Consider the following 27,572-nt stretch of genomic DNA (forward strand, 5'->3'; position numbering starts at 1 on the left):
TGTGTGTGTGTGTGTGTGTGTGTGTGTGTGTGTGTGTGTGTGTGTGTAGAGAGAGAGAGAGAGAGAGTAAAAGAATAAACAAATAAAACTACACGTTATATGCCCTATTCTTGAAATTACCTGATGTTTGAACTTTGGCTGTAAAATAATAAACACACAAACATCCACACAGAGGCTTATGTAACCATTTGCTATGTGAAATTCAAGGTTCATGCAATGCTTTAGTGAAAGGCTGGGCAGATAATGGGATTAGCCTATTTTCTAAGTTTTCATTTATAGCCCCCTGGGATTTTAAAACAATGGGATTGTGTGTGTACATGGCAATACCTAATATATGAACAAGTCACAAGATACATCCCAAAAGTTTATTCAACGTCAGTTATTTGGAATTTAGAATATAGAAATAATTTCATGTTTGTTTAAACAAAAGCCTCTTTAACCAATCATCTCTAGGATATAAATATAAAATAAGTATATAGGTCTATAGAATCTAACCACCATTTGTAACATGATTCCTATGGGAAAAAATGCATACTAAATTCAAAAAAGAAATACCAGGAATACAGTTATACAAACACACATATATACATGTTCTCATGCATGTGTATGCACACACACACAGAGAATTTCAGAGCTGAAAGGGTCTTTAATCTAATCCAATCTATACTTGAACAAAAATCCCTGGAGGGTGGGGGAGGGGAAAAAGAGGAAGGAGAGAGGAAGGCAGGGGGGAAGCAGGGAAGTTGGCAGGGAGACAGGCACATAACCAACAAGTTGTTACCTTCATTTTACTTAAAGACTTCCAGTGAGGGAGAAGCCATTACCTCCAACGTAACAAGTAACTTCTCTGGCAATGGCAACCCCCTCTCCCAGTGGCTGCAAATCCAAGAGTGAGATTAGGCTCTGCTGTCCCAGTCCCTTCATGCCTCTGGTGATAGCAAATAGAGAGCAGAGGACTCCGGTATTGCCGGTGCAGCCTGGGGCCTGGGAGGGGATAAATATTTTAAAGGCGGCAGTTTTTACAGTGGTGGTGATGGCTATCCATAGGTAAAGGTAATTCATAAGGGCCCGTGTATGCATGTCAAAATCAAGGCCCTAAAACTCTACAACTATACTCTAGCAATTAGGCTTTGGGGTTCAACTATCTCTGAACAAAAAGGCTTTCACTAGAATTATTGTATACCACTCTACAGTGCCAAAGACATAGAAGTTAATGGATCTATGGACATTTTGTAGTCACATACACAAGTTATCTCCAAAGCTAGAACTAAGGTAGAAGAAGCAGGTTTGGTCTTGTTTGCTGAGATTTATAGGGGCACCATCTCCTCCCCTAGCAGGTAGTCATAGACAATTTAGGAACTGGCATTGTATGTTAAAAATAAGCAGGTCACCAAGAGTCATCTTTTGTTCCTAAACCACTAGTCTAAAGTGGCTCTGATGGGGTCTTCCTGCCTGACTTATGCTCTGGATATTGTAGATTCTCTTTGTCACTCCTGCCTTCTAGCAGGACCTTTAAAAGCATACCCATTTATTCAGAAATCCCATGGCAAAGCCTCAGCAAACTGAAATTATGACAACTATTTCTATCTATAGCTCTGTTAATTCCCCCCAAAGCTTCTTCTCCACAGTTTTCAATCCCATTCATATCATCAGCAAGACCTTGTAAGTACAGTGGTCTGGGGAGGGGAGTCATCTAAGATGTGAAAATTACTATCATTATAAAGCTCTCTTTGCCTTAGCTCTTGGCAAGTTCTAGGTGAGGCACAATCTTTTAGTGCAAAAACAAAATGAAACAAAAAGCCCCATTCCTTCTGGGTTCTCTTATCCTAAGGAGAGCAGAAGGGAAGATGTCCATAATAGATTCAAGAGCTTTGCTATCAGCAGCTGCCCAAGATAACTCAGCAAGACTGGCCATCATAGAAACCCAGAAACTGGAGATCAAATCAACCAATCAATTAGCAAGTACTTATTAAGGTCCTAGTATATGTCAGGCACATTTTAGGCCTTGGGGAAACAAGTACAAAGAATGAAACAATCCCCACTCAAAGTGAGCTTACATATCAATGGTAGAGACAACAAGCACACATAAAAATATGTATCATAAATATAAAGTTAATACATGTACTATACATATACAAAGAACATAATTAAATATAAGTTTGGAAGGGAGGGCATCAACAGTTGGGAGACCAAGAACTTGGAGTATAGGAGGGAGAACTGTGGACTTGGTCAACAAATTAAAGGGCCACAGTTACTGCTGGTCCCATGCTGTCCCACAGCTATAGCAACTGCCCCTGGTTTCTTGTCAGGCTAGTCACCACTCCAAGTGACCAGGCCCCAGTCCTGGAATCAGTGACTGCTGCCTGAGAGTCAAGGGAGACAACTGACATGCCTTCTCTCTGCCACACCCCCTCCCAACTTTCTTGGCAGGGGTGATGTGGTTGTGAGAATCAAGGGTCATGGTTGTGCTGCAATGGGGTACAGGTCTGACTCCTTGGGGAACTGATTACTTTCCCCTAGTCTTCCCCTGGGCTATACCCAACCACAAGTGGATCAGAGGAAGGTAACTAAGAGAAATGGGAATGAAAGGCAGTCCAAGTGGTGAAATTCTAAGATCTTCCCACGATCCAAGTGAGTTTCTCCCCAACCTGATCCTGCACTATTCCCTTTCCTCCACTGATCTACAGATCCCAAGTACCAGAATTCCTAAGTATGTCTCTGAACATCTCCAGAAGCTCAATAGAAAACACTTTACTCAGAAAATAAGAAGGAAGCAAGATACAGATCTTTTAAGATGAGAGGACAAATTGATTATATTATAGACCATAACTGTTCAGTGGAATCTATGTGCTGCTAGTAAAAAAATTTTAAGCAGCAAAAGTAGAATATTTTGCAATGTGTATTTTTTTTTAAAAATACACCCAATTATGAAATGTATTGCCAATAAAGCACAGGAAAAAAAATTCAACACACACCCAACATTTGTATTACATCTCTTTTCTTTTAGCCACTCAACTAAATATGTTTGAAATCCTAACTCAGCAAGTCACTAAGAGGTACCCTCAGAGGAAAGATTCCTTGTATGGCTGAACTTCTCAATAATCAATGTGAAGTTAGAGAAATGTCACCACAGATGACTGAGTAGCTTCCCTTTCACTGATCACTTTTGGTAACAGTACAAGCTAGAAAAATAAATTATTGGGTCAAGTATCTTGATAGACCATTTAAAAAATAAATAAAAATAAAAAATTTATCTGAGCTCTAATAGGACTGTTAGTCCTGGGGATTTCAGACCTCTGAAATCTATTTGCTTAGGATGAAGACAACCACTTGGCAATACCTGATTGGAATTACCTCTCAGAACAATAAGGAATTGAGCATGTTTCCTAAGAAAGATAGTGACTTTCTTTAAATACTATTATGTTTTTGGAAAATGTAAACCAATCAATTAGAGCACTTAGTATCTATGATGGAGAATAATCCCAATCTCTTTACTACTCCAACCTCCCACCCTTGTGAAAGTTAGGCTAATTTTTCCTTAAAAGGACATAAATAACCATGGGACTGGCCTGAACCAGACCTAGCTCAGAACAGCACCCAGACACTCTGTGGGATTGTATGTAGTACATGAGACCATGCCAAATAGCTAGGGAAGAGAAGCCCTGAACTTTGTGGAGAGAGATTATTCAGAGGCTAGGAAGTAACAATTCTCTCTCTTGGTTGAACATAGAGCATAAAACAAAGAGCCTAAAATCATGATGTTCTATATTTCTCAAGTAAGGTTCTGTAATCTCATTCTCCAAAGGTCTTTTTCATCAAGGTCTCCATCTATCAATATGGAATGATTAAATCATGAACCTACATAAAGAAAGGATGACTAGCTGACCTTTTGAGGCTCCTTTCAATTGAAGTGTTTGAAGATGACAGCACAGCTTTTCTAAATACTGGGATGTTAACACAGGAACAGCACAATCTGGGAAACCTTATGGAGTGTCGGGGCCGATGAAGGCTCCATCAATTCTTGCCCATGTAGTTTCTTAACTGCTTTCGTTCAGCATTTCCTAACAACTCCGTCCCAGTAAAACTGTCCCAGGAAGCATGTGCTTCTGTTTGGTTACTCATTTCATTATTTATTCCATCCCTCAAACAAATACCAAGAAATGTACTAACTCCTGACCCTGGAAAGACACAGATGGGGAAGCAAATAGATGCTTCATTCTTTTCCACTTGTCCTGGATCAGCTGCCTAGTTTGCCCTCATCACATGGTTGACTCCAAGGCTGTCTGTTTCCCAAGCTTGTTATGAGGTTAGTGCTTCATGAATCTTAAAGTATTAAAGATTCTTATATAAGAAAAATCTGATGCAGTGAAGCAGTGCATTACATAGAGCATTGGACTTGGAGTCAGGGAGACCTGGGCTGAAATCTGACCAGAAACATTTATTAACTGTGGGTCTCTGGCCAAGTCATTTAACTTCCTTCTACCTCAGTTCCCCAATCTGTAAAATGGGGATAATAATAACATGTACCACCCAAGGTTATTGGGATGATAAAATGAGATAATATTTGTAAAGTGCTCTGAAAACCTTAAAGGATTTTATATAAATGTTAGCTATTATTACGATTTGGGTTGAGAGAATTCTGCTCTACTTCTATTATGAAAATAATCGAACTTTAGATTCATACTGGCCTCCCTGAGGCAGGATAATAAGAACAGGTCACAAGGGTGCTGATGAAAATGTTTGTGGGTATCACAGCAGTCTAATCCCAAGTGGCAGAAGTATAACTAGGGCATGGTGATCAGAGCTTTGGCCCAGGGTGCTGACAGCAGTTGAATTCCTCCAATAGGTAGGGAAAATTGAGCTTAGAATCTTAGCAAGAATAACTAGTCCAAATAGGAAGTCTCTCTTCCTTCCTCATACTCCCAGTCAGTAGTCAAACTCAAGGAGACTTGCCACCTACCCTGGTATCATACTGTACCCTCCTCTAGCACTGAACCAACAGCATTCTGGAGGTTTCCTGAATTCTCTATTTCTCCCACTTATGGGGCAATATTCTGGAATCTCCCTGGACAAGGAGGGCCTTATGTCCTGAGATCTCTCTCCAAGGACTCTCCCCATACCCACCCACCCTCAGTTAAATATGTCTTCATAATTTGATTGGAGGGTACCTTTCGTGCTTTTTGTCTAGGTACATTTCATGGTGCTTACTCCTGGGCATTAGAATTACAAGGTATGACTCAGAGTGAAAGACAGCATTGGGGAAAACAACTAAATATCCACACTGAAAGTTCATCTTTTGCCAAGCTCTCTGGCAAATTAGAAAGGTCATAAGATCTTGAGCCAAATGGGACCCAAGCTTCTCAGAACTATATCGTAGAGAAACAAAATACTCTTCCTATTCAATTCCCTTTCCCTTTAAAAGGGGTTTTCAATAGAGCACCTGGCATAGTAGCAACTCTCTATTATCCATCCTAAGGGAAGATCATCTAACCCCACTCCCTCATTTAAGTGAACAAGCCCAGGAAGGTGGAGATACTTGTAATAATAATAAATCACATTTAAGATTTGCAAAATGCTTTCCTATTCAAGACGCTTCAGCAAGACTGTCACAACAACTATATGGGGTAAATAAGTAAAATCCAATTATCTCTATTTTACAGATGAAGAAACTGAGGCCCTGGCTCAGCTACTAAATGTCTGAAGAGGGATTCAAACCCAGATAGCCCGACTCTTTTTGAAAGTGCTCTATCCATTAATCCATATTGCCCCTCCCCATTTTACAAAGGAGAAAACTGAGACTGGTAAGACAGTTAGGAAGTGACAGAGCTAGGATTCTAACCTAGGTCCTCTGACTTCCAACCCAGAGTTTTTCTCAAGCCCCACAGAGGAGAGAGGTGTTTAAATATAACACTCACCCAGGTAAGTTAAATATAGAGACAGTCACTAAAATCTGCTCCAAAAAAATACTTTTCAGATCCTGGTCATTCATCTTCATGACTGTTGTCAGATTTTAGTAACGGGGAGGAGGAATTTCATTGCCTCAGTTGGCAGATTCTGCAGTGTGACTCAGCTTGTGCTAATGGCCAAGCCTGGGCATCAGGACTGTTTTAACTACAGGAGGCATGAAGAGCAGTGACAGCAGGCTCCAGAGTGATCCAGGCAGTTTATTGCAACTCATTATTTGCATACTTAGCTCCAACGGTGACATTTTAGAGGGAAGTAGATGCCAGGGCTACCCAATCTAAAAATTGATGAAAAACATAGCAACGAGTTTTACAATCTTCGATTCTTCCCCTATTCTTTCAAGCTTCTCTTTAGAAAAAAACTGAATGGCTGCTGCATTTTGTTTCCCAAAAGGTTGTGTTGGTATTGTTCTAAGTGTGCTCATCCAAAGGGACATGGGGAAGGAGCCATATTTCACCTCTGAGCTATTTCTATCCCAGTGTCACCCTCCTCTGGTACCTCTGTCTCTGCTACTGGGTAAAGGCTACTTCAGGCATCCAGCATCAGCTCTCAGAACATGCTTAGAGATGCTACACTATAGTCCACTGCAGCCATTCTGTGTCACTGATTTCTAACCCAATTTGCAAGCTTGAGCCATATCTATGAAAATGAATTTCCAGGATAAACCCTAGGGAATATCAGCACATTGTTTTGGCCCTAGGATTGAGAGAAAACAGTCAACAAAGGTCAAGGAAAGCATGAAGAGATCAAATGAGGTAACATGTGTAAAGCCTTCTGCAAACCTTAAAATGTTATATAAATGTGTTATTCTAGTTGAAGTACACAGCTCCAAAACACATTTTAATAGAAAAAAATCTAAGCTTGCTTTTTCTTTTTTAAATTTATTTTATTTTATGGCCAAAAACAAGCATTACTATAATAATATAGTATAATAAAAAAGATGATTGCACATGAAACTGCCAATCTATTAAGTACAACTTATTTCTTTTAAAATACATAATAAGCTTATCATGCAAATTTCTTTTTTTCCCTTGTTTTCATCTTTCTCCCTCTACCCCTGCTGTAGAGACGGCTACCATTAGACACAAATATATATATATATATATGCACATATATTCTATTCTAAATTATTCTATAAATGCTTCTATCTAGCAGTTCTTTCTCTGGATGCAGATAGTGTCTTTCTTCATATGTCCTTTATTTTTAATTTGTGTATTTATAATAGTCAAAATGACTTAGTTGCTCAAAGTTGTTCTTAAAACAATATTGGTGTTACTGTATACAGTGTTCTCTTGGGTCTGCTCACTTTGCTCTTCATCATTTTGTGCAAGTCTTTCCATGCCTTTATAAGATCATTGAGCTCATCATTTCTTATAGCACAGTAGTATTCCATCATAATCATATACAACAACTTGTTCAGCCAGTCCCCGATTGATGGGCATCCCTGCAATTTCCAGCTCTTTGCCACCATAAAGAAAGGTGCTATAAACATCCCATTCGCATTCAAAATTATAATTACTATTTGTGAATTTCCCTCCATGTTATTCTTCCTCATTATTTTCTTCCTCAGTCTCTCTTTTTACCCTACCCCTTATCTTCTCCCTTTTCCCTCCTATTCTTTATTTTACCCATCCCTCTAAGTGTCCCAAAGTTTTCCTTTTTCTTCCAGAGCTTTACTCCCCTCCCTTTTTCATTAGGTCTGTTTGTAACAAGACAAACTCAACTATGTTATTTTTTTCTGGACCTACCAATGATTTATTCATGTTGGCATTTTCTCATGAAGGACAGATTTGTACATTTTTTGTAACTTATGTTACAGCAGGGTTTCTTAATTTGGGTCCTTGAATAGATTTCAGAGGGTTTGTGAACTTAAGTGGGTAAAATAAAATCTTTATTTTCACTAAACCCTAACTGAAATTTAGAATTTTCCTCAATTATGATTTGTTTTTTTTTTTAAAGAGACATTACTCCAAGGAGTCTCTAGGCTTCAGTAAACTACCAGAGAGATTCATGTTTTAGAGAGTCACTTGAGATAACTAAGATGTTAAACTGCTTGTCTATAGTCATACAGTATGTGTTAGAGGCAGGACTTGAACCCAGGTCTCCCTGACCCCAAGGCTTGTCCTTCAATTCACTACCACACCATGCTGACTTTAAGTAGAGGAATTCTACAGTGCGATAAGAATGTCAAAGAAATTTGGAGAATCTAGTGTGAAGACACCTGAAATGAGGACAGCAGAGTATATGCCCTGACTGTGACTATATCTAAAGACCTCCAGGATCTAAGATTTCAGTCTTCTGTGGACCTACTAGATTTTCTACTGTTATGTTTTTTCTTTTGTTGTTTTTCAGTCATGTCTGACTCTTTGTCATCCTATTTTGGGGATTTCTTGGCAATGATACTGGAGTAGTTTGCAATTTCCTTCTCCAGATCATTTTACAGATGAGGAACTGAGGCAGAGTTTATTGACTTGCCCAGGGTCACACAGCTAGTAAGGTTGGATTTGAACTCAGGAAGATGTCTTTCTGATTCCAAGCCCACCCTCCATCCACTGCACCACCTAGTTGCAGCTGTGACCAAAAACAATCTGTCACCCTGAAGCCAACTTAATAATAAGCCTTTCTGCATTTACTAGAAGTTTCAGAGGTCCTTCCCAGCTCCAGATCTGTGCTCTGCAAATAACAGATAGGTAATCTGTCAAGAGTCTTGCACTTGAACCTATCCAGCTTGGTAAAAGCTATCAGAATGTGTGCTCTGCTGACATAGCTTTGGGGAACAAAAGGTCACTTCTATGCCAGAATGAGTCATTGGAAAAGGATTTTTGTGGAGGGTGTATGACTAAGGAAAAAAAATTGAAGTATAGCTCTGACTGGGTATAAAATGGAAGGAGATACAAATGAATTACCTAAAGCTATGATGAACATATTGTATACACAAAAATTTGTGCTTTTAAATAAACTTTTATTTATGCATTTTGTCTTTATCTACATCACCATAGTTTCTGCAAGCTTCCCTCCTACTGTCCAGAGCCTTCCCATAAAATAAATACCATTTTTAAGAAAAAAAATCAGCATAATCAAAATACACAGGAAAGTATGAAAATATGTACAATATATTCTACCTCTGCAAAAAGGGTGGAATCACGGTATCTGGGTTGGGGAGAGATATCTTTGCATCAGATTTCTCTGACAAATGTTGTGCTTCCAAGACATATAGCGAATAGATTCAAATTTATGATAATAAGATTCATTCCCTAATTGATAAATGGTCAAAGGATATGAACAAATAGTTTTCTAAGAAAGAAATCTAAACTATCTGTAGTCAAATGAAGAAAATGCTCCAAATTACTACTAATTAAAGAAATGCAAATAACAGCAGCTCTGAGATTCCACCTCACACTGATCAGATTTGCAAAGTTGACCAAAAAAGGAAAACGACATATATTGGAGAGACTGTGGGGAAACAGGTACATTGATGCAATTAGGACTAGGCTCAGAAAGTTATTAAGCTATGCATACCCTGTGATCCAGAGATGCTTCTACTAGGTTTGTACTCTAAAAGAGATCAAAGAGAGAGGATAAGGTCCTGCAGGTGCAAAAACATTTCTAGCAGTTTTTTTTTTAATTAAGGGGTTGCCCATTAATTGGGGAATGGTTGAACAAATATGGTACATGAATGTACTGGAATGTTCTTGTTCTATAAGAAAGGACAAAGGAGATGATTTCAGAGAAATATGAGAAAACTGTTATTAACTGATGCACAGGGAAGTAACCTAAACCAGGAGAACATTGTATATACCAATAACAATATTGTAAGGAACAACTTTGAAAGGCTTAAAAACTCTGATCAACACAGTGATTTAACTGTGATTTCCCAAGGAGAATAAAATGAATGGCTTGATTATATAAAAAAAATTTTTGTCTTTTTGGAGGGGGGAGGCAGGGCAATTGGGGTTAAGTGACTTGCCCAAGGTCACACAGAAGGTGTTTAGTGTCTGAGGATAGATTTGAACTCAGGTCCTCCTGACTCCAGGGTCGGTGCTCTATTCCCTGCATCACCTAGCTTCCCCTTCATTATATAAAATTTAGAAGTTTTTGCATGAACAAAACCAGTGTGGGAAATATTGGGAGGAATTCTACCTATCTCCTACCAGGTTGTTGCTGAACTGAATACACATCACGAGATGAACATTTTTTCAATATGGCCAATACAAGAATTTGTTTTGCCCGACTATACATATTTATTGCCAGGGTTTTGTTTTTCTTTTTTTCTTTTCAGGAGAAGTTGGAGGGAGAAAAGTTAAATATTTTTTAATGGAAAATAAATTTTCATTTTAAAAAGTCTTTCCCCATTCCAATCCATCTTCCACACAGCCACCAAAGAGCTTTTCCTAAAATGTAGCTCCGACCATATCATAAGGTCCAGTGGCTCCCTAATGACTCTGATAAAATTTTATTTCATCCTTATCTCATCCATTTTTAATTCATATCTTGTATAATTTTTATTATGTGCACTATTAAGTACAATAGTCAGCATAAATTATTTATAAGTAAATAAATATATACATATTGGAGTTACATGTTCAAAATCAATCAACATGTATTTATTGCCAGGCCCTATGGTATACACTGGGAATACAAGTACAGAGAATGAAACAACCCCTATTTGCAAGGATTTTACACTCTAACAGGAAGACATACATAAATATGTATATGAATGTACCATAGCAGGAGTGTAAAACTCAAATGGAAAAGGCGTGCCATAAGGATCCCTGAACACTCCATATTGACTTAGTTTTAACATGTAATATTATCTCTGTTTTATTGTATTTTTTTTAGTAAAATATTTCCAAATTATGTTTTAATCTGGTTCAGGCTGCATTTGGGAGTGTTGGACTAAGTGTCTGACACCTTTGCTCTGTAGTATCATTTGGCCTATATATTGATTCCTGTTAGGGGTGAATGATCTAACAAGTTTGGAGACCCCTGCTATAGACTGAAGGTTCCAAAGGGAAGGGAGTACCCCAGGATGGAGAGGGACTGTCTAAAAATGGGAGATTACCTTAACAAAATAACTATTGGTTTGCTTCTTTGTTTGCATGGGAGGTGGAGGACTGGAGCTGAAAACAGAACAAAAAGGCCTTGACTCCTGGGCCCTGGATGAATCCTCCTGACCGTACATTTACTCTGACAGGCCCTAAAAAGATAACATCCCTGTATAAATTCTCTTATGTTTGCCTTTCAAAACAGGTTCTACCACTTGTACCAGCCTTCCCAGGGTGCAGAGATAGCTGCAAAGAGAGTATAGCCATGGCAGTGATGGCCCAGTGACTGACTCTATTCTACTTCCCTAAAATTTCTGCCAAATATCATCTCGAAATAATCTCTTTTCCATGGAAACCAGAGGACACAATAGCTGATGGGCATTGTTAGAGAAAGGGAAAGATTGCCTCAGTTTCTTCAGTTATAAAATGGTCATGATAACAATAGCACCTACCTCACAGGGTTGTTGTGAGGATCAAAAGGGATAATATTTGTACAGTGCTTAGCAAAGCGTCTGGCACATAGTAGGTGCTTAATAAATGCTTCTTTTAGTTTCGTAGGTGCTTAATAAATGTTTCTTTTCATCCTTCCTTCTGCACTCACCTCCTTCAGCTCCCCACCAAATCTTCTTAATTTGCCAGCTGAGCCATGCCCCTCCAAATCATGGAAACTTAAGGATAATGAACATTTGTCCATTCAAGATTTAATTATTAATGTAGAAGAGGTCTTGTAAAGACCAGCCTCTGTCACCAGCTAAGACTATAACTAAACTCATTAATAGTTAGCAATCTTTGGTTCCAGAGGGCTAATGATAAAACTACCTCCCCCCACTTTCTGTAGAGGGGATGGTGGATCACAGGTATGGCGTGAGGCATACAATGACAGCCAGATTCAAAGTCCTCCATTTATAAAACATGGAGGTTGGACAATATCAGCAATAAGGTAGCTTTTAGCTCTAAGATTCTATTATTCTATGTTTTTGCATAAAATTTACATCACTGATAAGTCTTCTCTGGTAATTCCTGTTTCTTTAACCTTTACCGCTCAGTTCTGCTTTCCAAAATTTTAGTCATTTTGGCTGCAGTCTCTCGATGAACCTAAATTCAGTGAGACAGAAAGTTTCAGATTAAGATAACACTGCAAAAGTTCACCTAAAGGCCTTCCAGGAAGTGTGGAAAGTTTCTGCCAATGTTTTCCCTGGCCTCTGGCTAAACGGGATGTGGGAGAACAGGAGGTAACAAGATGAGGGCCCTGCTAACAAGGGATCAACATCACCTTGAGCAATGAAGTCATTCTCTCTATCTACTTAACTTCTCAAGCTACTACCCCTTCTTTCCTCTTCCTTACATCAACTGTTATGTCCAGGATACTGGAAGAAATGGGAAGGAATGGGTTAACACCCCATGTGACCACAACACCAAAACTGTTGTGATCAAGGAGAGCAGTGGACACCTGAGGCAGTTAGCATTAACTTTGCCCCCATCTGGGCCCCCAGTGTTGGTCCCTTGGTCAAGAAGAATATGAAAGCAGTTTTAAGACTTTGTTGAGGAGCCCAAGGTACCTCTTTGCTGACTATTTCTAATCTCCTTTCCAGGGTCTTTTTTTGTCTGCTTTAACCTTAATGAGCTTTTTAACTGCTTGGAAATTATTTTGATCTGGGGATATTTGAACATTTTTGTGAAATTGATTTTTTTTTTTAATCCTTGAGCTCCGAGGGAACCATTGCACTAAATGTGGAATAGCCATCACATAATCTCAGAGTTGGCAGAGATCTTAGAGGTCATCTATTCCCAACCCATACCTGAACCTTTAATAGTTGCTCCAGTGAGCAGACATCTGGCACAGAAGTGTCAGACATGCTGCCTGTGAAATCCCATATGGACCACAACACTCCCAAGGTTTGTAGTACAGACTATGTAAACATGTGCGATTTTCTGAGTCAACATGAGGCTCTCAAGGATCATTATGAGTGATTTAGTAGCCCCCATTTTTGCTTGAATTCAACACTACTGATCTAGCCTTTTCTTGAATACTTCTAGTGATACAACCCAAGTACTTCCCAAAGTAGCCTGTTCTATTTCTCATTGTTAAAAAGTTCTGGGGCCAGCTAGGTGGCACAGTGAACAGAGCATGAGCCCTGGAGTCAGGAGGACCTCAGTTCAAATCCAGCCTCAGATACTTGACACACTTACTAGCTGTGTGACCTTGGGCAAGTCACTTAACCCCAACTGCCTTGCCTTCCCCTTTCAAAAAAAATTTTTTAAGTTCCTTATACAGCCTGATCCCCAAAGCTTATTGATATGGGACTCTCCCCCCATTGGTAGAGATCATCTGCACGTGTGTGGGGGGCTGGGAGGAAATGGAAAAAGGAGAGCTCTGAGGTCCTCTTGGCTTCAAACTTTGAGAAAGAAGATCTACAATATTAATCTCTCTTCAGGCTACTGAAGGGAGAGAAAGATTCTAGGGGAGAAACCAACATGAGAGGAACTGAAAAATCTCTATTATGTCCCTATCATCAGTTTGCTACATTAGGACTTAGGGGAATTTTTACTCTTTAGCAAGATTTGGGACTCTCTCTTGGTTGAGCTGAGCTATCTCATACCCAATGGTATATAGTATTCATATATGTATATGAATACATGTGTGTATAAATGCATGTGTTTATACATACACACATGTACATATTTTTCCTCTGATTTCTGCTTTGCTGTTGACTTGGGAAGATGTGACAGAACCACTAAGTATAATATCTAGCACTTATATAGTGCTTTAAGGTTTGCAAAACATTTTACATATCTTAGCTCATTTGATTGTCCCTATTTCACAATGGAGAGACGTTTTGTCCTGCTCAGTGTCTCACAGCTAGCATCTGAGGTAAGATTTAAACTTGGGTCTTCCCAACTCCCGTTCTAATACTCTATCCACAGCATCACTTCTATGACAGAACGACATCAAAGAGTTGTAAAACAAACTATTTGAGTTTGGAGGTGGGGAATGATTATGGACTATGGGATCAGGAAAGGATCTGAAATTGAATTTTGCTCTAAAGAAGGAATTAAATAGGCAAAGATGTAGAGTATTTCATGAATGGGGAGAAGCAAGCAAAAGAGCAGAGATAAGACAGTGCAGGTTATTAAGGGATAGAGAATAGAGAGTTTGGATGGAGTGTAGAGAGTGTGGAGGAGAATAACATGATATAAGCCTGGAAAGTTAGAATGGAATTGGATTGTGCAAAGGAAGTGTGCCCCAGAATTAGAAAACAAGGCTAAATATTGCCTTTTTGGATGCCTCTGATGGTTGCTGGTGCTCCTGAGTGGTGGAAAGAAGTCTTATGTAGCAATGAATATTTGTACACCGATCATATTCTCCCTTGTATTACAGATATTAACCTACATGCTTTATTCTTTTTTTTAAAGCAATCAGGGTTAAGTAACTTGCTCAAGGTTACACGGCCAGTTATTTCTGAGTGGGTAATAATTGTCTGAGCCCAGATTCGATCCCCAGGTCATCCCGACACTGGAGCCGGTGCTCTTACTCGCTGTGCTACCTGGACGCCCCAGCTACATGCTTTATTCTTCATATTAGATTATAAACCCCTTGAAGACAGGGACACACACATAGGTACACACATATGCACACATATGTTATACTATGCTATGCTATTATAGGGTCTCATTTTATCTTTGCATCCCATGCCTCTAGCACAGGACCTTGAATATGCTAGACATTTATGTGACCTGGAGAAAGTTATAACATCGGTGGGTGTCAGTCCCTCATCTCAAAAATGAAGGCATTAGACTAGATCAGGAATCTTAACTTGGGGTCTGTGAACTTTAAAAAATATATTAATCTATTTCAATATCATTGGTGTCCTTTGTAATTCCACGTATTTTAATACATGCATTTAAAAACATTGTTCTGGAAGGATTCCATAGGTTTTACCAGGCTGCCAAAGGGGTCTTGACACACACACAAGAAAGATTAAGAAGCCCTAGATGATTAAGGATGAGATGATTTTTTAGCTCTTATCCATGAACCTAAATATTCATTGAATCAGTTGGAATAAGGGGATTGATGACATAATAATAACAATAAAATTGTTATTGTTATTTGCAAAGTATTTTACAAATATTATCTCATTTGATCCTCATGGCTCTGAGAGGTATCTCATTTTAGAGATGAGGAAATTGAGTCAGGCAAAGGTTAAGCAATTTGCCTGGGATCACACAGCTAGTAAGGGTCTGAGGCTGGATTTGAATCCAAGGTCTTCCATATTCCAAGTCTAGTGCTCTGTCTATTGAGGATGGGAGAAATATGTTAAGGATTTCTCCAAGCCTTAGGTAAGTCACAGTGTCATAGATGTAGCACTGCCCCCACCATACAGCTTGGGATGGGGGTGCAGGGGCAAGTTAAAGGCAGATGGTCAAACAAGCTCCTGTGGTCCTGTGATGGCAAAGGAAGCTGGGATGTGTAGTTCAACAGGATTGAGCTGAATGCATGGGAAAAGCGTTAGAAGAAGTGGGGTCCTGCTAGTAAAGCCTGATATCCTCCCATCACCTGTGCAGGAAGGGGGGACTCGGGCCATTTATACCCTGTGAAAGAAAACCTCCCCTTTACGCTTGTTCTGCGTGAAAATTAGAGCACTCCTGGCATACCTGTGAGAAGCAGAGAGTCCAGAGCATGAGGCACAATCTGCCTGTTCTGCTCCTGTTCTCTGGGACAGACCTGCAGGGCACTCCAAAGACCCAAGTGAATGTCATAGACTAGACACCAACCTGCCATGGATGTTTTGCCATGAATGGAAATGTCCTTCCTAGCTCCTTGCTTGGGGAGCTAGCAAAGGGGCAAGTTAAAATATCATAGATGTAGCGCTGCCCCCACCACACAGCTTGGGGAGGCAGACAGGCAATTTAAAGACAAGTTCCCCTGGTCATCTAAAAACAGAGGAATCTGCAGATTCTAGATTGGAGATCTATGGCACTGGAGGGTCTGATGCCCACTCTGAGGAAGGTCATGCTGACAAAGAGGATGTTAAATTGTTCTCATTTGGTTCAAAAATTCTGAGTAAAGGTTTAAACAATAAATCTTTGGGAATGTGACTTCCAATAAAATGTCAGGGATGGAATGAGGAAGCAGGGTTTTCCTGGAGTAGGCCGAGGGCAGCTGAGCTATGATCTGATTGTATAAATTCATGCCAAACCCTAGGCCAACGTAAGAATCTGGGACACCACCCACACAAGGGCAGGACTGAGAGGAGAATCATAACCAGCTCTCAGAGAGCCTAAGAGAGGCACAAGGAGGTAGGATGATACCCCAGATTTCTCTCTGGTGTTGGATTCTGCACATGAGAGGTGGACTGAGCACTGGATTGACAGCCCATACTGGTCTGGACTACTGAAGAGGACCAGGCACCAAGACCAGTGTCTTCTGGTTTTCCACAGAGGTTAATTGTCTGGAGGAAAGAATCCCCTAGCTCGTGTGCAATCTCCTATTCATTATTGTTCTCTCTGTCCTCTTCAAATTATCATGTATCATATACGATGGAATTACATCTTAGTGGTTCTAAAATTGACTCATAAAGCTAAAATCTCATCTAGTCAAAATTACCCTCTCTCCACAGTGGGTCTCCACAAGGAACAGCCTCTGACATGTTGGGAGAATGGGAAGTTAGCATGCCAGATTGTAAACTTTCAAGACAGGCTCTAAGTATGGATTTACCTGTGTTGGGGATAGATAAGGCACCATCATCTCTCCCCACCTCCATTCACCTTATTTCCCATCCCCCCCATCATCATCACCCTCCTCTTCCTCTGCAAAGGGAGGGCCAAGGTCCATTGTAGGGGTCCTGACATTGAGGGCTGGGGTGCAGACTGAACTTCCACTTACTCCTTGATATACATACACTCAATGGATAGAATAGTATGGCTATAGAATTACCTGCACTATTTAAATGGTTTTTTGTTTGGTTTTTGTTTTTTGCCTAGTCCATATAGTTGAATTCCAAAAGTTAAATTGTATGATATGTAAATTTTGCTGTATGCTTATTTAATTACCTATTCTATCACCCATTAAATGTAAAATGTAATCTTTATCTTCACCTGCCCTGCTTACTATAACGCCTTGTACATAGTAGAAACTCTTTAATAGTTATTGGATTGAATGGGATGGGATCCAATTGGAAAGTGACTTTTACTGCTTTGTACCATCCACAACCTCTCATATGTGTCAAATAAATATTTGTTGATTGATGGGTTATAAACCATGAATAAAATCAGAAAGAAAATGAGAAGAAAACAGAATTGACAGTAGTTGACTCAAAACAGCAATAGACTTTGCTTGCTGTTTCTAGTCCAAACAAGATCACGCTCTCTATGAACACATTGGACACAAAGAATGTGAAAAAACAATGCTACATGTGAAAACCAAGTTACACATGTATTCAGGATAGCAGAGATGGAAGCAGAATCACACGCTTCCCCAGGCACACTTCTGTCCAAGGGAAGCAGAAGCAGAAGCAGCCCCCAAATGTCAAACCAGTGAGTGATTCCTAGCCCCATTTTAAAACGTCTCAGGGTGTCTCAATTGGCTCAGCAGTTGTTTCTAAATTCTCCAAACCAAAATAATTGTCTTTTGCTCTAATTTGGAGCACAAATATCTGCCACCCAGACCAATCAGGGACCATGACAGGACCTAAACAAAGATGACAGGGTTTTACAACTTCCCCAAAATCAGGAAACCACTCTGCTAAAAGCTTGGTGATTTCTCTATCTGCAGTGACTGCACCTGACAGTTAACCAGATGGATGTCATGGTGACTGGGCCTTGAATCCCCCCTGTTCTCTTGCCTTGACCAAGACTGCAGGGGAAAGAGAGCCTGTCTCAGACATCAGCACTTTCCCAAGAACACAATTCCACAGTTAATGTGAAATCCTGCCTGCTAACCAGATGAAGCACATCCCCGATTCATGACAGGATATTGGATTCAGTTCAGTACCACAAAATGAGACAATAACCCAACAGGATTGTTCAGCCACATTCTAAACTACACACACAACAAACCTAAGATAAAATCCTCTATAATCTGTGTCATGTTAGATTGTCACAGGGCCAGATTATAGGTGTGTCTGAAATCACCTGGGTCCTTGATGCCCAGGAAAGGGGGCAGGGCGGCACTTCTATAATTCAAGCGACCTTTAAAAGGATCCAGTTCTGAAATGTGCATCCAGGAACAGCTTTTCTGTTTTGCACTGTCAGACTGACAGCCATCAGCCACCAGCAACCAGATCTGGGATTCCTGCCAATTTCACAGGCAAGCTGTACAGGCCTGACTTCACTCCTGTCTCAGGTTGTTTAAATCTAGCAATTATATTTCACTGCATGCAACACAGAATGCAAAATAGAAACTAAAATTAGAAGGCTAAAATGCTAATAGGACTAGGCTACAGATAGAGGAAGCTCACAGAAGGTGCCATTAAAAAGAACATTAGGGGATAGATGCCAGGGACCCTTGATAAAAGCAACAGAATGGAAGAGATAATCTGTGAAATGGGAGAGGAGGTGGGTAGGAGTTGGTCTAATTAGAGGGAATCAATTGATCCTTGCACCTGCACATAATTCTTATTGTCCTTAGGGTAGCCCAAAGCTCCACAATCTGCTTGCTTTTAATTGAATCTCTTTCATATTCATCAACATCTATTCTCAGTAAATTACAGACAAATTTTCAGTAAATTGCCCAGCAATTTGTAGCTATCAGATTTGCTTCTAAAACTGAGATGCAAGTTAAGGTCTGCGTCTCTAAACAAAATGATAACATCGGAAGCAATGCCAGGTTGTTAATGTCCATTCGTTCTTTCTTTCCATGAATGTTTATTTGTTTATTTAGCACTCAGTAAATGCTGGGCACAGGGCTAAGCCCTGGAGGAAATACAACCATGAATAAAACAGAGAGCCCTCTCACCCTATTACCCGAAAGGAGTTTAAAATCTATTAAGATTGAAAGGGTTGTCTTTTGCTCTAATATGGAGCTCAAATATTTGCCACCCAGACCAATCAGGAACACAGGACCTAGACAAGAGATGACAGTCTTTTAGAGCTTCCCAAAGAAAGGGCACACACTGAGCTTCCACTTACTCCTAAGAAATGGAAGTGTCTTTGCAAAACCAAGCAAGAGTAAACACATCGCTTGGGCCAGGGGAATACACAGCCCCACCCAATTAATGCAGATTGTATCTGCAAAGAAGTCTCGCAAAGAACCCAAGAGACAACATAGGGCCAGGGAAGAGGGGGAGTGTCACAGCTGATGAGGCTTCTGGGAATGAGCACAAGCATCACATTTAAGGTAGCACTGAGAGCCATTTAGTGCTGGTGAAGGTTAAAATCAGCCCTGTAGTTTTCCTAGGTAGAATAATGACTGGCTGTCATTTGGGGGGAGGGGGTAAATAACTATGTGACTGCCTACATGATGTGGCCAAAAGACGGAGCCACATACACCCTCCTACGGAAAGCGTGTGGGTGGCTATGTTATTTATCTGTAGGTTGTGGAAGTGAACTGAGAGATCTCAGGCAGACACAGTCACTCTGGAACCAGCTTCAAATGTCCAACTGACTGAGGTTTAGCTAGCATAACATAGGGACCTGAGTTTGAAAAGTCTCTAAGATGTTTCCTTGATTTTGAATCAGAGGGGATGATGATAGGGGAAGGAAAGATGTGAACACAGGCAAGCATAATACAGAATAAAATGCAAATGCATCAGAATATAAAATGTTAAGAGATAAAATGAGGGAAAAATCGATTTCCTCCCACTTGGGTGGAATGGGAAAGCAATCTAGAGAGGTAGCATGTGACCTAGACTTTGAAATATGGGTAGGACATCAAGAAGTGGAAGTAGAAGGAAAAGGACATACTGGGTATAAAGGAAGGGAGGGTAGGTGGGAAGGAAGGAGACCTGGGATGGTGAGTAATGTGGGAGGTGTCTGTTTGAAGAGGAAGGTAAATTGCAGTTTCAAAACATACCCCAAGAGTAGAATATTGTCAATTCTGCCCGACTCTATCGATTTGTTCGCTGGTTTTGCTGAACTACTTTTTTCCCTTCTTTTTATTCTTTGTTGCAAGGGTTGGATCTGTGGGGGAGGGAGGAGATATATCTGGAAAGGAAGGAAGGGGATAGAAAAACATGATATTGATACTTAAAAAAAAAAAACTGAACCTGCAGGTGGGGTGGTACAGCCAATAGAGCATGAAAGCCCTGAGAAGACAGGGTGCCTGGGCCTTGAGACAGAGGGAAGTTTTGGACTTGAAACTAGGACCCTAATCCCCTTCCCCTCCCCAGAGACTGAGGTGGTACAAAGAGGGGAGGGGGTTTATACCTCCCATATATTGGGGGAGTAAGTTTGTATATTTGTGATTGTACCTTTTGAAATAGATATTCCTCTTTGTAAAACTCCACTGTGTTACATATATATGTGTATACATACATAAGCACAAAACTATCACAATAAATTATTATCACAAAGGAAAAAAAGTGCAACAGTGTAGGTGAAGCATTTGAAGACAAAAAAAAGAAATACATTAGATAGCTTAAGGACAGTTTGGAACAGGGAGCTCTCATGTGATGGTTACTCAGCCTGATGCCTCAACAAAAGGACCTCAGAAAACACAACACAGTCCTCTCCATCCATTGCCAAGATTTCTCCTAGTCCCTCTAGGAACAACACACAATAATATCACATAATAATGCAGTGAAATATTTCAGGATGGGGCGCAAAGTTCCTGAGAAGTCCTCCATAATAGTACCTTGACATTATGATACTTGGCTTCCGTTCCAATCCTCTTCTGTTCTCAGACCTGGCCTCCCATCCCCCATTTTTATGGATGACTCAGAGCTGACTTTTTGAGAATGACATAAAAGTCCCCCTGGATGCATGGTTGTTATTATTAGCACAGCAATCTAAGAATGGGAGAGACCAGGCTACTGCCCATGGAGGATCAGTAGTCATGAAGCAGGAGGCATGATTGGTTACATGGATGTCAGAAGGAAAATTGATCACCAACTTATGTTGTATCAGAGTTGGAGATTATTTTCCACCAGTTCCCACCTTTTGCAGGTGAGAAATTTGAGTCCTTAAATAGTGAAGTGATTTACCTAAGGTTATATAATGGTAGAGCTAAGATTAGTTTCTCCTTGCTCCCAACCCAGGGTTCTTTCTACTATACTGCCTTCTTTTTTAATGGAAGTCACACATAGAGAATAAAATTAGGACAAAATCAACATATATCTCAGAGGTCATATATCCAACCCACACATAAAAATAACCTCTATGACATAGCTAAGAATTGGTCATCCAGGCTTTGCTTGGGAAACCTCTGATGCAGGGGAATTCACTAATTCCCAAACCCATTTTTGGATAGTTCTAACTCCTAGGAAAATTTTCCTCACATCAAGCAATTTCTCTGTAACTACCATTCATTGATGCAAATTCTGATCTCTGAGACCAAGTAGAACAAATCTATTCCTTCCACAAGACAGTCTTCAAATTGGGACACATAAAAAGTTCTAGAGACATAATTTCTGGGTGTCATGCTAGCAATAATTAATAAAAGGGATCAGTGACACTCTTGAATGCCAAAGTCCCCTCATGGAACCCACTCAATGTTTATATGCCCTTGGAAGAATGGGTTTCCTGAGGGTGGCAATTGACTCTGGTTAACAACTAATGAAAGAGAATGAATAATATAATGAGAAGTGAACCTATTCTAATGAGGGGCTGACTCTTATCATTCAGTCTTGGACCAGGAGATTTATCTCTTATCTAGACTAACCTGCCTAGAACAATCTAGACAAAAAAAGGGGTCCATTTCTGCTCAGATCTGACTGAGTGGAACACAATGGACCAGAATTCACCTTAGATTTTTTTTGTAAGGTTCTCTAGTTTGGTGGGGCAACAATTTCTACCCAGGATAAAAGGCAAGTACCTTGGGAATTCGAGCAATTTCATTCATCAACAATGTCCTTCAGGTGCTGACTTGGCCTAGTAGAGAATGAGGATTTAGAAAAGGAAAATCTGGGTCTCCCCAATATTAACAATTAGTTATATAGTAATCACTTCTCACAGGGCGGCTAGGTGGTGTGGTGAATAGAGCACTGGCCCTGGAATCAGGAAGACCTGAGTTCAAGACCGGCCTCAGACACTTGACACACTTTCTAGCCATGTCACATGACCATGACACACTTTACGCAAGTCATTTAACCCCAATTGCCCGCAAAAAAAGAAAATAATAATAATCATTTCTCTCAAAATGCTCAAAGACAGCTATTTTCACTCCCCTACTCCTTTCAACTAAGCTCTTCTTTCCTCCAAGCTAAATAGCCCCAGTTTCTTCAATTTGTCCTCATATGACATGATCTCAAGACCCTTAACCATCCTATTTGCCTTTGTCTAGACACTCTCCAACTCCTTGATGTCCTTCCTTAAACATGGCTTCCAGAACTGAGCACAATACTCCAGATATGGTCATCCCAGGGCATTATAAAGTGGGATTCTCACTTCCCTCTATACTAAGAGTTATCTTTTAATGTAGCTTGAGTTTGCAATAAGAAGCAACCTATTATAGTGAATAAGGTATTGAACCTAGAGTTAGGAAGGACTGAGTTTGAATCCTAGCTCTAGTATTTACTATGACTATGACCTGGGACAAGGCCCTTAACCTCCCAAACCTTGGTTTACTCATCTGTAAATTATAGGTAATAATACTTTTTATAACCACTTTGCAGAGTTGTTGTAGTTTTTACACACGTGAAAAAAGGATACCTTTTTGGTGTTTTGTCAACCTTAAAGTACTATGTCAATGTCAATTGCTTTCTTTGTTGCCAGGTCATACTGTTGACTCATACTGGGCTTGCAGTCTACTAAAGAGCCCAGATCTTTTTCAGAAAATCTGCTGACTAGTCAACCCTCTCATCTTATGCCCATTAAGTTGCTTTTGTTAACCCAAGAGTAAGATTTTACATTTAACCCTGTTACGGTATATCTTATTCACTGTTCTAACTCAGTGGGGTTAAAACCAAATTGAAATGGGTTCACTATACATAAGGAACCATGCAGGCCACATGTTGACTCAGAAAATCACATGTCAACATTATCTATGTTTTGTTATACTTTTATTTATTTTGTTAAATATTTTCCAAACATTATTTTAATCTAGTTCTGGCAATGCTGGGGAGTGTTTCTGGCTAGCAGGTTGCATGTTTGACACCTTTGTACTAGCCGATCAATATAATTTTGATTCCTAACTCTGTCATCTAGAATGTTAGCTATTCCATCTAACTTCATGTCATTTACAAATCTGAAAAGCATCCAATAGCATTGCTATAAATGGTAAATATCACAGGACCAAGCATCTAAATGTTTTACATTCTAGCCTATATCTTCATCTTTTCCACAAGAATAGCAAGAGAAATTTTTGAAACTGTTTTGCTAAAATGTAAGAAAAGTATATCTGTAGCATTTCTCTTGCCTTTCAGTTTAGTAATACTGTTAAAAAAAAAAAAGGAAATTACCATAACTCAAATTCTAGTCTTAGAGATGTGGGAAGATCATGCTAATTAGAGTACGTTATCCTGGAAGCTGTAGGTCATTCAGGTTTCCCATGACTTTGAAAGAATAGATTTCTTTTCTTTTTTTTCACCCTGAATATGGTGACTTTTTTGATGGTATACAACATAGAATTCTACATTTCCCACCCCCCTACAACAAGGGCACTTTGGGGCAATTATTGTGAACAGGGTATGGAATTTCCAATATAGGAAAATAGTCTAGGAATTTGGGCTCCCCAGTGGTAGAATTCTTCCTTTGTCTCAGGACGAAGATCCATGACTTTCCACTTTACTCCTTGGAGGCCATGTAGACAATGAGGTCTACTACATGGCTGCTATAGCCATATTCCTTGTCATACCAAGAAATGAACTAGACAAAATAGTCATCAAGGGCTGTACCAGCATCAGCATCAAAAGTAGAAGATTGGTTTTTGCTGTTAAAGTCAGAGAATACCAAGGCGGCTAGGTGGCGCAGTGAGTAAGAACGCCGGCTCCAGAATTGGGAGGACCCAGGATCGGTTCTGGCCTCAGATACTTAATACCCACACACACAAAAAAACTGGCCATGTAACCTTGGCCAAGTTACTTAACCCCAATTGCTTAAAAAAAAATGTCAGAGAATACAACCTGGTCCTCTGTGTAGTCCAAAATGGCTTTTAAGGGTCCCTTTGATGTTTCACCACTTTCTGGATATCATTATCTTGACAGATTTCTCCAGGCAGCAAGTCATAGATACATTGGGAATGGGAACATGTAAGGCTGTGCCTATAAGCTTCCCACTCACCTTGCATATGACCTTACCTATAGCCTTAGCAAATCAGAAGCAGGGATGATGTTTGGGGCAGCGCCATGACCCTCATGTCACAACTTGCCAGAGGGATCATCTACCATCTTCTAGCAGGAGTATGGCATGGACTGAAGGCATGAGTCCTTCCACAGTGCCAAAGTTGTCATGAATGACCTCGTCCAGGAAGACCAAGCAAGAGCTATTACTGACAATTTTAAGGGAATTATCGTATTTCTCATGATTTACTCCCATGACGAACACAGGGGCATCAGCAGAAAGGAAGAGTAATAAATAAAATTTATTATAAAAATGGTAGAGTAAAAAAATAAAATAAAAAGTGGGCCCAGCCTTTTCCATGGCGGTAAATATATCTGTGGATGCTGTTACATGCTCAGCTCCAGTGTCTCCATATTTAATATTTGTGAGATCATGCTCCCAGAAGATAGTAAGGGATTTTCTGTTAATCATAAGCCTTCCGTTCTTAGCCTTGACAGTGCTCATGGACTTGTAATGAGTGGAATCATATTGAAACACATAAATAAACCATGTAGGTAAGGTCAACAAAAGGGTCATTGATGGCCACAACATCCATTCTGCTTGAGGGGAATACAGGTCACCAGGCACCTTGTCTGGCCAAATCCATTGACTCTGCTTCACAATCTTGCCTCAGAGATGCATCTGCACCAACAGATGCTAGCACTAGGCTTAGTAGAAGAGCGGAGAAAGAAGAGTTTTCTAAAGAGAAATGGAAGTGGCCCTGCAGGAGAGATGTGGGACAGGAATACGAGTGCCATCTAGCCAGGGGCGTGCTGAAGTCAGCTCATACTGGCTCCCAAAAGTCAGCTGTCAAATTTTCAATGTGACCATTTATACCACCGAAATCAGCAAATGCTACAAATCAGGGTTTGGCTTATTGTTTTGTTGATAGTGTAGACTTAAGAAACTCATGGAGAAAATATTAATAATGAAGATTAAATTTAAAAGTGTGTTGTGAGTACAAATTTCCCCCTCTGAAGAGCCACTTGTAAAACCTTTACCATCACACTCCTGCATCCAGCATTCTGGCTTTGAACTTACTAAGCAGATATTAGAGTAATCGCCAGCAGTCGTAATTCATATAAACAGAGGACCGGTGAGACCAATAGCAAGACAGGCTGAAGCAAAGGAAGAGATAGGACATGAATGAAGCACAGATGGACAGACTGTAGCCAAGAGCCTGAGAGCAAGTTGAGCCAAAAGAGCAGATCTATGTTTGTTGATATGGCCAAATCCAGTCCACAGCACTTTTCTTCTCTCTCCATCTCTGGAATAGAGAAGTTGCATTTACCTGTTCAATATATTCCTGTTTCTTCTCTAACCAGGAAGGAAAAGAAGAAAAGGAAAGATATTTATTCACTCTTGACTGAAGTCCTGGCAAATGGCATTTGGAAGCTTTATTCCTTTAATTGCTTATTCATATTTTTATGTGACTTGAAGCTGCTATTAAACTATGAAGGGAATACAGGACAAACCATGAATTTGTTTAACTATTAACATATGGAGCAAGAGGGAGCAGAGGAAGTCAAAGCCAACAGGGGAGAGCTTTTCCTTAGTAAAAACTGAAGTAGGGGGTGACCGAGTTATTTAAGAATATCCATATGCAATATATATATATATATTCAGATCATACTCGATCTATTTCCTTTTGACTCAAGAAAACAAACTGAAAGTTGAGCATAAGCAGAGGAGGAGCGAAAGAGGGAAATTGGTACAGTTTTTGACTAAGCACCTTGGTGCTGCCATTTCTGATGCTACGATTGCCAGTCTTCCTTGGCCTTAGAGGATTTGAGGCACATGCACTTCATGGGGCCCCTTTCTCATAGGAATCACTCGGCACTCCCCCTACCCCAGCAGGACTGGAACATGATCTGTTCCTGATGAAACCATGGTTCTTGGTGTCCATTCCTTCCTTTCCTAGACATTTACTAACCATTCCTTTAATAATCTATTCTAAATTTTTGCTAACAAAGTCAACCTTATTGGCCTATAGTTTTCAGGGCTCATTCTCTTCATTTTTTGAAATTTGGGGCTTTTGCCCTTCTCTAATCCACAAAAACTCTTCTCTTTTTTATGCTTTCTCAGTGATCACTGATAGTGGCATGGCAGTCTGCCAATTTTTTAAACACACAAAATGTAATATATCTGGGCCAGGTGACTTAAAATCACCAAGGGTGGTTAGGTATTTACTAATCTCTTTACTTATCTTGGGTGCCACCTCCCTATTAGACATCTTTGTTCTGTCTTTTCCCATCCAAAGATCATTCTCTTTGGCAGAGAAAACAGAAACAAAATAAGGGTTGAACAGAACTGTATTCTCTCCATTTTGGGATATCATAATGCTATTTACCCCTAATAAAGGTTATATCCCATCTTTGATCCTCATCTTTTCCCAATACAGCTAAAGTCTTTATTCAAGAATGGCTCAAGCCAAAAGAAAGCCCAGGATGCAGCCACAATGCTCTTTATAAAAGGGCACAAGGATCACCCCAGGGATTAAAATGTTAATATTTTAATAGCCCCAACACAAATCTCTCATAGATCAAGCAACCAGTTGGAGTCTTTCAGGAACAATGAGTTTATGGCATCATTGTCTTCCCTCCTCCACCCAGTTATTCCCTGAGCTACTATTTAGTTCCTCATTCTCAACCTCCCAAGCACAAAGCTTTGAGCAAGAATAACCATGGAACATCTCTTAAATTTTTGACAATTTTCTTGGAACTATTGTAGAGTTCTATTATAGAGTAGCCATCAAAGTCATCATCATCATCATCATCACCACCATCATCATCATCATCAGTTCTACTATTATTATTACTCTTCTTACAACAACAACAACAGTAATTATCAATATCCTCTCCCTGGGGTTCTCCCAGTCCTTCACAGGTATATATTATATAATGCAATCTCACAACATCCTGGTTGAGAAGAAAGGTATAATTATCCCTCATTTTTAGGAAAGGAAGCTGAGAGACAGGGAGTTCCCCTTAGCCTATTCACCAAGTAAAATGCCAAGACCAGGGCAGGGCTAAGAAATGGCTCTGGGTGAGCTGACTCCTAATCCTCTTGCCAAGTCACTCAGCTGGCAGGATGGTAAGGAGAGGAAAGAAAGAAAGAAAGAAAGAAAGAAAGAAAGAAAGAAAGAAAGAA

The 27,572-nt window shown here is 39.9% G+C and overlaps 1 long non-coding RNA gene across 3 annotated transcripts in view; it reads right to left on the reverse strand.

Annotated features, from left to right (window-relative positions):
- Positions 1-27,572, reverse strand: part of LOC138148842 (uncharacterized) — a 156,358-nt gene that overhangs the window by 85,452 nt on the left and 43,334 nt on the right. For all 3 annotated transcript variants that reach the window (XR_011165191.1, XR_011165190.1, XR_011165192.1), the window contains exon 2: positions 782-984. This is a non-coding gene — a long non-coding RNA (uncharacterized lncRNA). The remainder of the gene's footprint in view (positions 1-781; positions 985-27,572) is intronic.

This window comes from Petaurus breviceps, unplaced genomic scaffold, assembly GCF_028583685.1.
Source record: "Petaurus breviceps papuanus isolate PSGF00001 unplaced genomic scaffold, PetGlider_PUasm1.0 90842, whole genome shotgun sequence".
In the NCBI taxonomy this organism is placed as follows: domain Eukaryota; kingdom Metazoa; phylum Chordata; class Mammalia; order Diprotodontia; family Petauridae; genus Petaurus; species Petaurus breviceps.